We start from the raw sequence: 15,845 nt of genomic DNA on the forward strand, positions 1-15,845 counted from the left end.
GTTGGAGATGTACTTCGGAGCAAGGTTGTTGAGAGACTTGAAGATATACAGAAGAATTTTGAAACTGATGCGTTTATCAATGCTGAGCCAGTGGAGAGATGAGACTAATGGGTGAGCTTCGACTCGACGCCCAACAGCAAAGATGACACGCGCGGCGGAGTTCTGAAGTCTTTGGAGACGGCTTATGTCTTTTGCAGAGAGCTGAAGGAAGAGTGCGTTACAATAGTCGAGCCTGGAGAGTATCAGTGCTCTTACTGCATGATGGCAGGTCTCTTGATTGATGTAACACCGGATACGCCACAAGTTCTTTATCTGGAAGAGCGTATTTCTGCGGAGAATGTTAACATGAGCAGTAAGAGACATGTTGGAATCAAAGTGACAACCCAGGTTGCGAATGACAGAAGATAGATTGATAGTGGAGTCACCGATGGTGAGTTGAATGTTCTGTATGTCTAGGAGCTTGAGATTATGATTTGATGCTGCAATGAAAAACTCAGTCTTGGAGTCGTTGAGTTTCAGATAATTGGCGGTGAGGCAAGATTTTATGTCAGCAATGCAGCATGATATCTTGTTTAATGCCTTGATGATGTCATCAGGATTACGCGGGTTAAAAGCAACATACAATTGCGAGTCATCAGCATACTGATGGTAACTGATGCCGTGTTTCCTCGCAATTTCACCGATGGGCTTGGAATATGTGGTGAACAAAAGAGGTCCGAGGACTGATCCTTGTGGCAGTCCGAAATCAGTGGTAACTGGGTCTGACATGGTGCCGTTTATGTTCACACGTGATGACCATCCTTTAAGATATGAGCCAAACCACTCAAGGGCTGTCCCAGTTACAGCATATTTCTGCTCGAGACGGTTCAACAGTATGGCGTGATCCACCGTATCAAACGCCGCACTCATATCAAGGAGTACGACGAAAACAGCCTTTTGGAATCAATATCACACATTATGTCATCCTGAACTTTCATAAGAGCTGATTCAGTAGAATGGTGAGCACGGTAAGCAGATTGCAAAGGATCGCACATGTCATTCTTATTCAGATGTTCAACAAATTGCTCAGAAGCGCACTTTTCGATGACTTTGGCGACAAAGCTCAGGTTACTTACTGGTCTATAATAATCTTCAACTCATCTTTATTTGCGGAAAGTTTCTTGAGCAACGGGGTGACAATTGTGTGGTGAGCAGCATTCGGGAAGACACCAGAGCTGAGAGATTTGTTCACAATGTTGGTGATTACTGGTATGTGACTGTCAAGATGATTTTTCACCTCATCTTCAGACATTTTGTTAAATTCATTGAGAGGCATACAATTTGGATCACAGGTTTCCTTGAGCTTGGTGGTAGATGGTTTGTTGGAGTCACTTTCTAATTCTTCACGGATTGTTGCAATTTTATGAACAAAGAACCGAGAGAATTTGTCAGACAATTCAACAGGGTTGTCGTGACTTGGCAGGGGTTTAGCACCCTTGTTTAGCAGAGTGTTTACAGTCTGAAAAACTGTTTTGTTGTCGGCACCTGTGAGTTTTTCAGTATAGTAAGATTGCTTAGCTTTGACAATGGCTTCTTAAGAAGCATTTGTCGCAACATGAAACTCCTTGCGATCAGTTTCTGATTGAGAATGATGCCATCTACGCTCAGCACGACGTTTTTCATGACGTGCGTCATGAACATTGTCATTGTACCAGGGTTGACGGGTTTTAACTAGACGCGAGCGTGTCCTTCCAGGAGCATGCTCATCCAGGAGGTCATGGCAAGTCGTATTATACTGGTCAAAGTACGCGTTAACATCAACAGATTCAGGAATGTTGTGTAAGTGCTCATTCAGAGAGGCTGTAAAAACGTCGTTGTCAATGGAGGAGTAATTGCGAAGTGTTATTGTTGTTCGTTGGGGCGGTGGTTTCTGGAGATTCAGCTGAAAGTGCACAGGGTAGTGATCTGAGACAGCCTGTGGATAAGAATCACTATCCACCACGAGGTTATCATTCGAACAAGAAATAACGTGATCGAGAATGTTACCAGATCTGTGGGTGGGAGTTTTTTGATGCTGGGTGAGATTTGCAGATGACAGAATTTGGGCATATTGTTTGACATCTGGCCGATGTTGTTCATTCCAATGTATGTTTACGTCCCCGGCAATTAGTAGTTTTCCTGAATTCCGAAAGGAAATCAGATGTCCGAAACCGATTGCTCTTTGAGGGAGGAGGACGATAAATAACAACAATGTTCAGGTGGTTGGCATTGTCTGTTATGATTACAGATTCAAAGTAGGTAGTACTTGGTTGGTCTGATCTGACATGAAGGTTTAACTGAGTTTTATACACAACGGCAATTCCGCCTGCATGATTTCCACCTGATGGGCGTGGAAAATTAAGAAATGTGTAACTAGGTGGTGTACTCTCACCAATGATGACATGCTCGTCGGCAAACAACCATGTTTCTGTTATCGATGTCATGTTCTATAATGTAGTCGGAGAACAATTCTGTTTTGTTTCGTATGGACTGCATGTTCCACTGACAAACATTGAGTTTCGTTGGAGCCGTGTCGTGCCTTTGTAACTGCTTCAAATTTGAGAGGTTAGCACCACGAGCGGGTAAGATGGTTCTGCTGTTAGTGTTCTTTCTAGTGATTATTGTAGGAATGGGACGCTGAGTTTTGTTGAAAGCTCGGTATCCACGTCTGGTGGGTTTAACATTGCAAATGTTCAATTCTCTCAATTTTCCATATACATCACATGGTACCCTACATGTAGGACTACCAGTAGATGGTTGAAGACTTAATAGCTCCTCTCTAGAGTAACACAAAGAAGGCATATTGATCATATTGACTGATGTAATCAATATATACCAAATAGCTAAAATCAACAATTGTAGTCTGGCCATTAGGTGTGAAAAATCAAGTCCAATCCAATATTCAAGTGATTATCAAGTCCTGCTTTATGAACAACTGCAAGAACTACCACTGTGTAATAGAGATAGACACTGGCACTTTAAGCTTCTCCAAAAATGATGAAAATGTCCCCAAAAATCCAGTCAAAGCGATGTAACAGCAGAATTTTTGGTCAGGTAGTAAAAGAACACAAGTATTAAACACTAGTATTAGGTATGTCACAGTGGCTGCACAATAATTCTGCTACACTGTGCATGCAAGCATAACAGTTAATTGAAAAGGGCGCGCTTCAAATTTGGCCAATTTTAGAAAACATCCATGTCGATAAATGAATTTCTTCATATGCTTCATTTATCCAAATTGTTTGAATTTTTAATATATGGTGTGTGAAGCCTTCCCGAGGCTACCATCGGGTCCCACAAAATTAAAAATTGTTTTGTTTAAGAACTACTGCCTGTTTTTATGGATTTTTGAAGATCGCTCATAAATCAGTAAATATAGGCCTACTGAAGTAAAGGAACTACCACCATTTAGCTGAAATACTAATCTTTCTTAGCATGTAAATTAATTCCGTCGACAACAAATGAAACACTTCCTAAAACCAGTTGAAGCAAAACATTAATCAATGTTTTTTTTAGGGAGTAATTTTCCAAACCACAATAGCTCTAAGCCATTGTGTGTGTCCAAGGCCATACTATTTTTGTATACGCGGTACAGTAAAATTGCTGTTCATTTGACCGATTATCCTCCCATGTTAATCCAGATGACAAAATGTTAATTTAAAGTCTCATTGCAACTGAATTTTAATTTTTACTTTTCGGACTTGGCTTTGAGTAATGGTGACACATACCATGTTTACAGTAAAAATGAAAATTATATTCCAGACACCGTCAAAATGTCAAACTTTTAATTTTTTTTGTATTGTTTTTAAATAATTAACTGCAGTTCATTTATTCAACCTTATAACAGGATCATACTTAAAAGATTTATGATGAATGAACAGACGCTCATTAAATATTGAAAAAAAACCAAAATTACTCATGCCTAATTTGCATAATAATATCATAAATACATAATTAGCTGTAATTACCTAATTTGCATAATTAATTACTTTTTGTGTATTTTTTGTCGTCAATTGAAAGAACTTTGTATACATATGTGTGCAAAAAAAACCGCACCTTTATATCATGTACGGTTTTCTATTGGCATCAATTTTGCATATTAATAAGCTGAACTTAGTCATTTTTTGAGATTTAATTTGTCTGCAGATTGGTCGAAATGGCTAAAATAGTATATTTGATTAATTTATTATAATTATTCAATGATGGATTTTTAATTTTGTTTTCTGTAATGAAGTCAGGAAAGATAGGCATTTAACATGTGCTATTTAAATTAACGCTGTTTTTCCAAGCAAGCGTCCAAATAAACCTTCAAAATCTCGAAATGTGCCAATTTTGTCATTACAGCCATTTGTGGCAGGATTTCATTCCATCTACGAGCATCTTTAAATTGACATTACATCACAATGCATTGACCGATTTCAATTCTGTTTTTGATTTTGATGCTTTAATAAAGCTTAATAATGTAGGAACATTAAATAACACGTTTCTGCTGCGATTATTTTTGAGGTGATATACCTACTAGTATAGTTCTGGTAGTGGAGCTCAAGTTAGATTCGCAGAAATCAGATGAAATTCAGAGAGCTGATGTGGAGTGCAACCATTAGGCGCAACAATCAATATGTTATCAGTATGGTATACTTGTCGCACGATATCAACTGTGAAGTCTGGAGCTCCATGACATATGGCAATGACGTCATCATGGGTACCACTTGACGCCCTTGTATCGTCAACTTCAGTGGCCATGTCAACACCGCGGATGAAACAAAGGCCATGAGGCCAAGCTTCAGTGGTATACGAATTTAGGTAAGTCCATGATTTTGCTTCTTCTGCAATGGAAAGCAATTAGAAAAGATACAATTGGATTTTTGTTGAAGTTTCTTAGTGTTGCTTCTTTTATTTAGTATAGAAATTACATATAGGGCCAGCTTGTGTTCCAATTGAATAATCTCGGAGATCATCTGTCCCTAAGATTTAAAGGTAATATCCATGATGGAACTGCATTATCGGGAACTTTCATTGTTACACATTGTAATGCCCGGACCAAAAATGACCGAATGGTTTGTTCATTGCGAAATAAAACAGCTTTCATGTGCTTTTTGAAATGTGAAAATTGACCGTTTTGTTCTGAAATATCAAATTTTTACGAACATACCTTATTTTGAACCTTAATTGGATCTTATAACATCGCGGATTAAAATCAAGGTATTATAATTATTTTAAGAATTCTTTGTCATCTCGCCAGAAGCATCACGAATTATTAATTCAAGTCCTATATTTTGGCTACGTTCTTTAACACACAAAATAACGATCAGACAGGTCAACTAATAGCACTCTTAACGTGGGTCTACTTTATGGGTGTGGTGGTAAAATCCTAACATTTCCCGCCTATTACGAGCTGAACAAACTATAGATTGCAGTGAAAGGCCCTTTTGCCTTGGTTGCTTCATGTATCGTACTCGGCGAATCGCATAAAGCACTTCACGTCTTGGGGACAGTTTGTAGCAAACTTTTATTCGGCATTTTGCAAAATCACAGCGATATGATTCAAGCCACACTTACCGTGTTTAGTTTCATCTGGTTTTAGACAGTATGACTCGTGAGAAACAGTGAACACCACCTTAAAGTCATAAACATACAAGAATATTTTTACAAAAAACATGCACATCTATTAAAACACATTTTTTGCTTCAACTCAATTATGCTTGTATCAATTACCTAGCCGGTAACCGGCTAGGTCTTGATTTGCTATCAGATCTTTCTTGCTGGTAACAAACTTCCTCCTACATGTTACATCTTCCAACGATGTCACTTGCATATATGAATCTGCTATATCCAGTGCCTATCGGGTGGATACAGAATTGGGGTCAAAGGTCAGTAAGGGGTCATTTCCGGTATATAACCAATACATTTAAAATGTTTCTACTGCCACAAATTACATAGCACAATGAAGTCACATGCAACGTGATATGCATCGGTTGTACCCAGTGTCTACAGGGTGTACACAGAATTGGGGTCATTTATTTCCGGTCGGATCCTTTAAAATCTGCGAGACCTCAATAGCCGTCTTATTCTTAATCTTATGATGTATTCGCATCTACCGAGTGGCCTTGTTACGGGTATAGTTACACACAACAGTAAGGCGGCCACGCACGTCTACGTCTACGTCTACGTTGATACTTGGCAGGATCCATTTGGACGTGCGGCCAAGGAATTGTGACTTATGCTTAGGTGCGGTGCAAAGTCCATTGTGCAGCGGTGCTTATATATACATCTGTACATGGTGATGACAGCCATCGTGCAAGTAAAAGACCGGACCCACTTAGATGAAGGATGTGTCAGCTCCCCGGAATGCCTCCACCGAAGGAGAGGTCAACAGTGATGCGTGGAGCGCATTCCACCAGATTATGGTGCGTGGGAAGAAAGCATTCTGGTAGAGTTGGATGCGGGCTGGTATTATCTGATATCTGCTAGGGTGGTACTGTCTGGTATTGGTTGCTAGCATAGGTGTTACATACTGAGCAGGATTGATGGCTATGGCATTGGTGTGGATTTTATACATCATGATGAGGCTGGCTGCTTGGCGGCGTTTCTCGAGGGACTCCCATTCAAGCTCTTGCAACATGGAAGTCACGCTGTCTCGGTGATGGTATCTTTTCAGCACAAACCTAGCCGCCCGGCGTTGGATCATCTCAACACGATTGACATCCTTTTTGCTGTATGGATTCCAAATCACACTACTGTACTCCACATGAGGCCGAACAAGGGAGAAGTATGCTTGTTGGCGTAGTTTCTGTGGACATCCCCTAAGATTGCGACGGAGGAGTCCAAGGATTTGGTTGGCCTTCCTGGTAGCATTCGTGATGTGAGTTTGCCAAGAGAGGTTAGATGAAAGTGTCAATCCCAGATATGGTGACTCTGCAACAGTGGTCAGCTGGCTACCTCCGAGGTTGTACTCCTTGTTGATGTTATTGCGACGGAGGGTGAAGCACAAGACATGGCATTTCTCAGTATTAAATTGCATTTGCCAAGTTGACGACCATTGGTGAAGGCGATTGAGATCTTGTTGCAGCAGGTCACAATCGTTGGTATTGTTGATGGGCCTATACATGAGACAATCATCGGCGAATAACCGGAGTTTGGATGTAATGCCAGACGGAATGTCATTGATGAAAGATAGAAAAAGAAGTGCCCTGCGGTACCCCCGATGTAACCTGGACAAAATCAGATGATTCCCCATCAATGATTACGCGTTGGGAGCGCCTGGTCAGGAAGAATTTTATCCATTGAAGCAGTGAAGCATTAATGCCATAATGGTGTAACTTAGTAAGCAGACGTTGGTGTGGAACTCGGTCAATTGCTTTGCTAAAGTCTAATACAACTGCATCAACTTGCTGACGATCGTCAAGAGCCTTAGCGAGATCCTGTGATGTGATGATGAGCTGGGTTTCACATGACCGTTGAGGGCGAAAACCGTTCTGAGTGTCAACAAGGATCTGGTGTTTATCATAATGGTCCATAACCTGACTGTATAGAGGCCGGTCGACTGCATATCCGTTTTTACACGCTTTTCAATACGGAATAAATGCTAATCTCTCGGACATCATCCAAGCAGCCAAAGTTCATTTCCCATTGAAAAGCGTGTAAAAACGGATATGCAGTTTACTGTTCTGATATTATGTGTTCAACCAGCTTGCAGCATATCGAAGTGATGGAGACAAAACGATAGTTGCTCGGGATGCTCTTATTTCCTTTTTTGTAAATGGGAACGATGTTTGCGGTTATCCAGTCAGCGGGTAAAATACCAGAATCTAGAGACTGCTGGAAAATGAATGTCAAGATTGGTGACACCTCTGCGGCATAATCCTTCAAAATCCTGGCAGGGATCATATCTGGGCCTGTCGCTTTCCTGATTTTGAGATCTTGGAGAAGCTTAAGAACCCCGGCATTTGTCACAGAGATGTGATCCATTGGTTGAACTAAGGGCTCACCCATATCTGGTATGTTGGTGGTATTTCAGTGGTGAAGACTGACTGAAACTGTCTGTTGAAAGAAGATGCTTTACCCTTTGCACTGACAATGACACTGGTTCCATCTTTAAGAGAAGTGATGTTAGATGAGTCTTGTTTCTTTGAACGGATGAAACTCCAGAAGGACTTGTTGTTTTTGTCCTCTAGGTCACAGCAGATTTTGTTCTGAAATTTTGTTCCCAGTAATTTTGTTTGATTTCCTTTTTCAGATCCTTTTGATAGAGTTTGTATTCACTCCAATCTTGAGATTTTTCTGAGCGTTTTGCTTTGTTGTAAAGTCTGTTTCTTTTTTGCCTTCCTTCTAACATCATTTGTAATCCATGGGTTGGATTGACTCTTCTTGGATAACTTAGTTGGAATGTGTTTTTCCATGAGATTGATGAGAGTACCTTTAAAATTGTCCCAGTTATCTTGCAAAGAGCAATTCTCAGGATGGTTGACAAGAAAACATTGCTGGAAATCTAGAAGATCATGTTGCATACTCTCGGTGTTGGCCCTGCTATACATGAAAACTTTACTCTGAGCTTTTTTGCTAATTTTGGGCTTGAAGTTCAACTTGGTGACTCGTTCTTTTGCACCCTCAAAACGATAACTTAGAGGTGACAAAGATTGAAGACTACGATTACATCAAAGACAACTATTTCAATGTTTCAAATATTTTTTTCAATAACATTATCTGAGGCTTTGTGGCTGATTATACTGTACTTTGATAAATATTAATCCAAATTCAGTTCAATTATGCCTCTTAAGTGACGGTGTACCATATATATAAGCTTTTCATTGGATTTGGCAGCCATTTTGAAAAGCGTCCTCAACTGTGACCTCCTGGTAGCTACCTATTGAAATCTCAATTTAGCGTTACATTACTGTCATCAATACTTAAACCAAAATCTGGTCAATTATACCTCATAATTGACTATGGTAACCGTATAATGCTTTTCTTTGAATTTTGGTGTCATTTTGAAGAGCGTCCCCAACTGTGACCTCCTGGTACCTTCTTATTAATATACCGACTTATTTATATATTACTTTCATAAATACAAATCCATAATTTAACCAATTCTATCTTTTATCCGCCTATTTTAAGAGCATAATTGCTTTTCATTGGATTTTGGCAGCCATTTTGAAAAAAAAAGCGCCCTCACAGGAAAGTTTTCAGGATACAGGATTTTTACCTTATACATTCTTGTTCCTCAGTTTCTCCTTTCATGTGTGGGACCTAGCTCATTTTTAACCTGGTCTATTTGGCCGTTTTTCAGCATAGCTGTACATGTATGATAGGTAATAACAAGATGAGCAACAGCTTCACTGAGAGACGTTTTTTCTGGCAACACTGTCATTAAAATATTATCAAATCGAGGCTCCCTTTACGGTGTATTGATTTCTTTTGGTACATTATCAACCCTAATCAGGATTTTCAGTGAAAGTAAATGCTCAAAATCCATATTTTTCCACACTACCTTATAATGTCAACAATCCTAAAAAGTTCAAAGTTTCTGGCAACACTGCTCTCCAGTAAAACAATTACCAGAACTTTTTTTTCTATAGATAGGTAGACCAATACCTTATCTACCTACCCTGCAAAAAATAATTTAAAAAATGCACCACTTTGGAGGTTACGTCATTTTCAAAAAGATCATTTTTTTCATAATTAAATTAATGAAAAACACCCCTATTTTACAAAATGGTATCTAGTTTAGTTTAGTTTTTATTTAGCATTGCAACATATACAAAAATACAGAAAAATGGTAAGACATCAAGTACAAAGCATCAAAATTTAACAACAATAATAAAATGTGCACAAACCACAAAATGCCATCCCAGATTGGAATGGCATACACGCCACAACACCAAAAGTTGCAAGGCAAGGATAGCCCATAAAAGCCTGGCTACGTATGCAGGCTTATTTCCAATGGGGTCCCAAAACAAAAAATGGCTGTGGACGTGGAGGAAAAAAGACAAAAAAAGAGACATTTGGACATAAGCCTACATACGTATAAATTCTGCAGATTCCTGCTTCAAAGCACTATCAGCCAGGTGTTTTTTGACAGCCTTTTTGAAAGCCATCCTGTTGCTTATGGACTGAATTTGAGGCGGCAAGTCATTCCAATCTAAGATGGCATTATAGTAGAAGGCAATACCTTTGACTCTGGGCACAAAGAAATTAAAATTACTAGATCTGGTACGATGGGTATGAGCACTTGAGGTTCTAATGAAGTTGTTTCTGAGGTATCGTGCACCAGTATCATTGAAGATGTTGAATACGTGGTTAAGCCTACCATAAGATCTACCATATTGAAATAATTAATTGTTTTGTTTACTTCATTTTTGGAAAGGACAAGGATGGATACTTCATTGTATTATAGAAGATTATTTTAATTCACGTTCTTCATACAGAAATATGACCTAATATTTAAGCATTTTTCCAGTTGTGAAAAGGGTAAAAATAGTGAAAATTGGGTCAATTCATATTTTGGCCGTTACCATGGTAACCATAGATGAAGAGGTAAAATTTTAACCAAATTTATACATGTTGACTCAATGTCTAACCATGTGCAATGTATAAAGAAAATCGATTTTTTGAAGTCTGCCACCACATCTTTGATTTTTATACACAAGGTCTCTTAAGTGTTTTCTTTCATTTTTATCTCGCTACTTTTGTTTCAAATGTAACGTGAAAACCTTCCTGACAGTTATTTACTAATATTATAACTATTGTTATAATTTTTGGAATAACAAAACTTCAAATTTGCCCGAAATCGTATATTATGGCTTTAATAAAAAATATGACAACTAGGATTTAAAAATATGAGTTAAAATCAAATCAAATCAAAAATCAAAGAGAGGTGCTTGCGGGGTTCGAACCAAGACCGAACTTCCAAATACATGTATTTACCAAGCCATACCAGAGATATGATTAATTCGGTGACAATAATAGCAATGTTATTCCCACTCAGTGGCTCACTCGTGTATTCTATTTCTGGAATGAATTAACACCGTCCAAATAATATAACAAAAACCTTTATGCTGACTTTTAAAATTGTTTGAACGTTGGGAGTATTATTTTGAAGTTAAATAACCAACAATGGACAATTGACAATGAAAGTTTCTTTGCAGGAAAAACATCGGCCGTACAATATATGGCGTGACAGTAGTCGCGCACAAAGATAAACATGTCAACATGTTCAATATGCGACTAGAAATATACCCCAACCAAAAATCACGAAATTTTCAGGCAAGCTAACTTTAGTTATTCTATAACATGACACCCATTTTTGATTCCGGCGCTTTTTGTTGCTTGATGATATGAACATTTTTGTGTTCGTGACATGCAATTTTTCTCATTTTCCGAGCTACTTTGGACATGTTCAAGCTTCTTTTTTTCCCATTTAATTCAAGTTTTACACGTTATTTGTTGCTTTACACAAATGTTTGATATCTTATCTGTGGTCAGGGTACATAAATGAAGCAATATACAACCCGTGTCTTCCATTACTGGAGCTATTTTGATAAAAAGCGTTTGCCGGCTAAAATTTCAACATTGTGTTACGTAACCCGTGTTCACCAACCCGTATAAATTTAATAAATAAAAAATATTGGCGATAAAGAATACCCGAAGGGACAGAAGCTAAATTGAGGAATTAGCGACAACCTCGAAAGAAATTGCTTTTCAGACCGTTGCTAATTCCTTCTTAAAACATTTTTTTTAAGTAATTTTTTAACATGTTTTGAGAATTTGCAGATTTGGTTTATATTTTCTTTAAAAAGTGGTCATTGGGTGTAACTTGCTGATGAATAAAGTTTGCGTTGGCATTGTTTGATATCGATGCATACACACCCCTGAGTATAGGTTCTACATGTTATGATACAGCCCCTGGGGTATATTGGGCTATTCCACTTAAAAGTACACACTACCCCTGTGGAAGATTTTGGAAATATCGTCAACAGAATTTTAAATGGAATGGGCACATTAGCAGCTCTAATATATCATGTATATCATATAGAATCTAGCAATATGTTGACGATAGTTAGACGATATATATCTTCTAAATATCATGATGACGTTAGACTTGTCTAACTATCAGATATATCGCCATTATTTTTGAAAAGCATGACAGCATCTAGACTAAAGGTGATATTTTGGCATAGAAACTGATGATATTTGGACGATATATACCTCCTAAATATCATGAATCTAGACTTGTTTTAAAGTTTATCACAGAATCTAGAAAGCTGATATTTCGGCTATATATATCATGTAAATATCAGATAGAAAGTAGCGATATTTAAACGATATAGTCTTCTAAATATCATGACGCTAGATTAGTCTACTATCAGATATATCACCATATTATTTTTGAAGTGAATTACAGCATCTAGAAAGGTGATAGATTGGCGATATATATCATGTAAATATCATATAGAAAGTAGCAATATTTTGACGATATTTAGATGATATATCTTTTATATATCATGTGAGCTAGATTTGTCTGTAGTTTCGCGATGTATATCATGTAAATATCATATCGAAACTGACGATATTTGGACGATATATATCTTCTAAGTATTTTCTACATTTTTCGCAACCGAAGTAGACGCGCAGGTACCCACATGAGACGGAAAAACTGATCTAAACCTGCACAACCAGGAACTGAGTAGTTCTTCTTCTGATACAATCACCCCACCTCCTCCGTCACTTATGGACTCTCATTCCTCATCTAGGACGGATATTGGTGCTTCTATCAATATCTGTCATTGGAATGCTCGCTCCATTCGTAATAAGACAATCACATGCTCTGACTATATGTTAGAGCATGATGTAGACGTCATGTTTCTTACTGAAACATGGCTAACAACCACTGACAATGTTGTAATTGCCGAATTAACACTACCAGGCTATAATTTCTTGACCATCCCCAGAGGTTCATGTACCTTTGGCGGTGGCCTGGGAGTATTATATAAAGTGGCTCTAAAATTGCAGCTTTTGTCTTCAGATTTTTGTGCTACTACATTTGAGCATGCTATTATCAGTGACAAACAAAATAAAGTGATGTATGTGTTGGTTTATAGGCCATACCCATCACCAACAAATGGCCTAAAGACATCAGAATTCTTAAAGGAGTCTGATGTCTTTTTGACACATATCAATTGTTATGGCACAAAAACTATAATGCTCGGTGATTTCAATATCCATGTGAACACCCCAGATAAATCTGATGCCAGACATTTCATGTCATCTTTTGATGAAGCAGGTTTTTGTCAACACATCATTGGCCCCACGCACATATCAGGAAACACTTTAGACTTAATTCTGTCCCATCCTGAGGATTGTCTAGTTATGAGTACTAGTGTTGGTGTTCGTCTGTCTGATCATAATGTGACCCATTGTGCTCTAAATCTCCAAAAACCTGAAACAACCAATGAAACCCGGTCATTTCGCAATTTCAGGAAGATCGACCATGCTTCATTTCACAGTGATCTTGCCCAATCATTTAATTCAAATATGACTCCAAGTAATGATGTCAATGAACTGACTGTTCTTTATAATGATACTGTTACCAATTGTCTAAACAAACATGCCCCAATTACAAGTAGAAACTGCAACGCAAGAAAACGACAGCCTTGGTACAATGAGGACATACACGTGGCTCGTCGTGGGAGAAGAAAGCTTGAGAAGAAATGGCGGAAAACCAAGTCTGAGGTTTACCACCAACAGTATATTGAACAGAATAAACTGGTTAATTCCAAGATTAATGAGTCTAAACAAACATATTACAGAGAACAATTTGATAATGCTGACATTAAGTCTACATTCCGCATTGTTAATTCATTATTGGACAATGACAAAAAGATCTTGCCTAACCATGACTCTGAAAAGAAATTGGCTTGTGACTTTGCTTCATTTTTCACAGACAAAGTTTCAAATATTCATTCAAAACTTAAAACAGAACAATGTAAAGTAGATTCAAGAAGTAAAAGTAGTGTAGATAGTACAGTTAAGAGTAATGTAAGTAGTACACCTAAGAATGACTCATATGACCAATCTGTTTCATGTAAACTCTCAAGGTTCAAAGCTCTGAGTGAGGAAGATGTTGTTGATTTGGTGAATAACTCTAATGCCAAAAGTTGTTTGCTTGACCATGTGCCAACATGGTACCTTAAGCAACACACTTCTGTTTTTATACCTGCCTTAACACATGTGATAAATATGTCTTTGTCTACAGGTATATTTCCAAATATTCTCAAACATGCCATAATCAATCCCATCATAAAGAAACAGTCTCTTGATCCTAATGATCTAAAAAATTATCGCCCTGTTGCTAACATCCCATTCTTGTCAAAACTAATTATTGAAAAACATGTTTTCAGGTGCATCAATGAACATATGGAAGAGCACAATCTAGGTGAGGAGCTTCAATCAGCTTACCGATCAGCACACAGTACCGAAACTGCACTCCTACAAGTTAAAACTGATATTATGTCATGTCTTTATAATCAGCAAGGTGTGTTCCTGGTCCTGTTAGACCTATCTTCCGCTTTTGATACACTCACTGCAAAAACAAGTGTTTATATTTAAACACCATATTGTGTTTATCAGAGCAACACTTAATAAACACATAATTCATGTTAATGGTCTAACACTAATGTTAATTTTTCTAACACTAATGTTCATAAATTAACACTTGGTGTTATATTACAAACATTAGTGTCTGTAATATAACACCAAGTGTTAATTTATGAACATTAGTGTTAGACCATTAACATGAATTATGTGTTTATTAAGTGTTGCTCTGATAAACACAATATGGTGTTTAAATATAAACACTTGTTTTTGCAGTGCTGTTAAAAAGAAATCTGTTTTTTAACGGTAGAATACCGGAGTCCCAGCTGCCAGTATTTTACCGATAAAATACAGCGACCGTAAAATACAATTTCCCGTTAATTAAAAAAAAATCTGTTTTTTAACGGTAAAATACCGGAGTCCCAGCTGCCAGTATTTACCGATAAAATACAGCAACCGTAAAATATAATTTCCCGTTAATTTATTTGTCATGACGATATTTTAACAGTAATTGATGTTAAAAAACCTAAACGTATAACTTACCGGTAAAAAACAGGAACCGTAAATACAGTTGCTAAAAGAACAACCGTGAATTTAGTGACACGTACTCTAGAAATTATAATTAAAAGTACGGTCTTAATAGTGAATCTGGCAGAAAAATTAATGTATTTGTTTGAAAATATAAAATCCGTGGTGTCAAATTGGATTTTCCCTTTATTTTATTTTTCCCGCAAGCCGTGTTTTTACAGTTTCTCTTAAAAATACAGGTTTTTTTAAAGAAAACTGTAAAAGCACAGTTTACATGCGTGTCTAGGTGTAAAAAGACGGCATCTTACTTTCAAATCACAGCAGGTTCTCTCATTTGCTGTTAAAATACGGACCGCATTCTGAAATTACGTTTGATATTATTTTAAATAACGGTAAAATGTGAATAAATGGGATTTGCCTTTTATTTCATCGTAAATCGTTAAAAAACGATGTAAACTGTATTTTTTCACCTGTAAATTTACAGTTATTTTTTACAGTGTACGGTTGAGCATAGCGTACTCGTCAGAAGAATGGCAAATGAGATCGGCCTCTCTGGGACTGCACTAACGTGGTACAAGTCATATTTTGCTGAAAGATCTACTAAAGTGTGCATTAACGGTACCATCTCAGACTCACGAGACATGAATTATGGACTCCCGCAGGGCTCCATTGTTGGACCGGGCTCATTTAAGATCTATACCATACCTATT

The sequence above is a fragment of the Amphiura filiformis genome, chromosome 19 (genome assembly GCF_039555335.1).
Source record: "Amphiura filiformis chromosome 19, Afil_fr2py, whole genome shotgun sequence".
Classification (NCBI taxonomy): Eukaryota; Metazoa; Echinodermata; class Ophiuroidea; order Amphilepidida; family Amphiuridae; genus Amphiura; species Amphiura filiformis.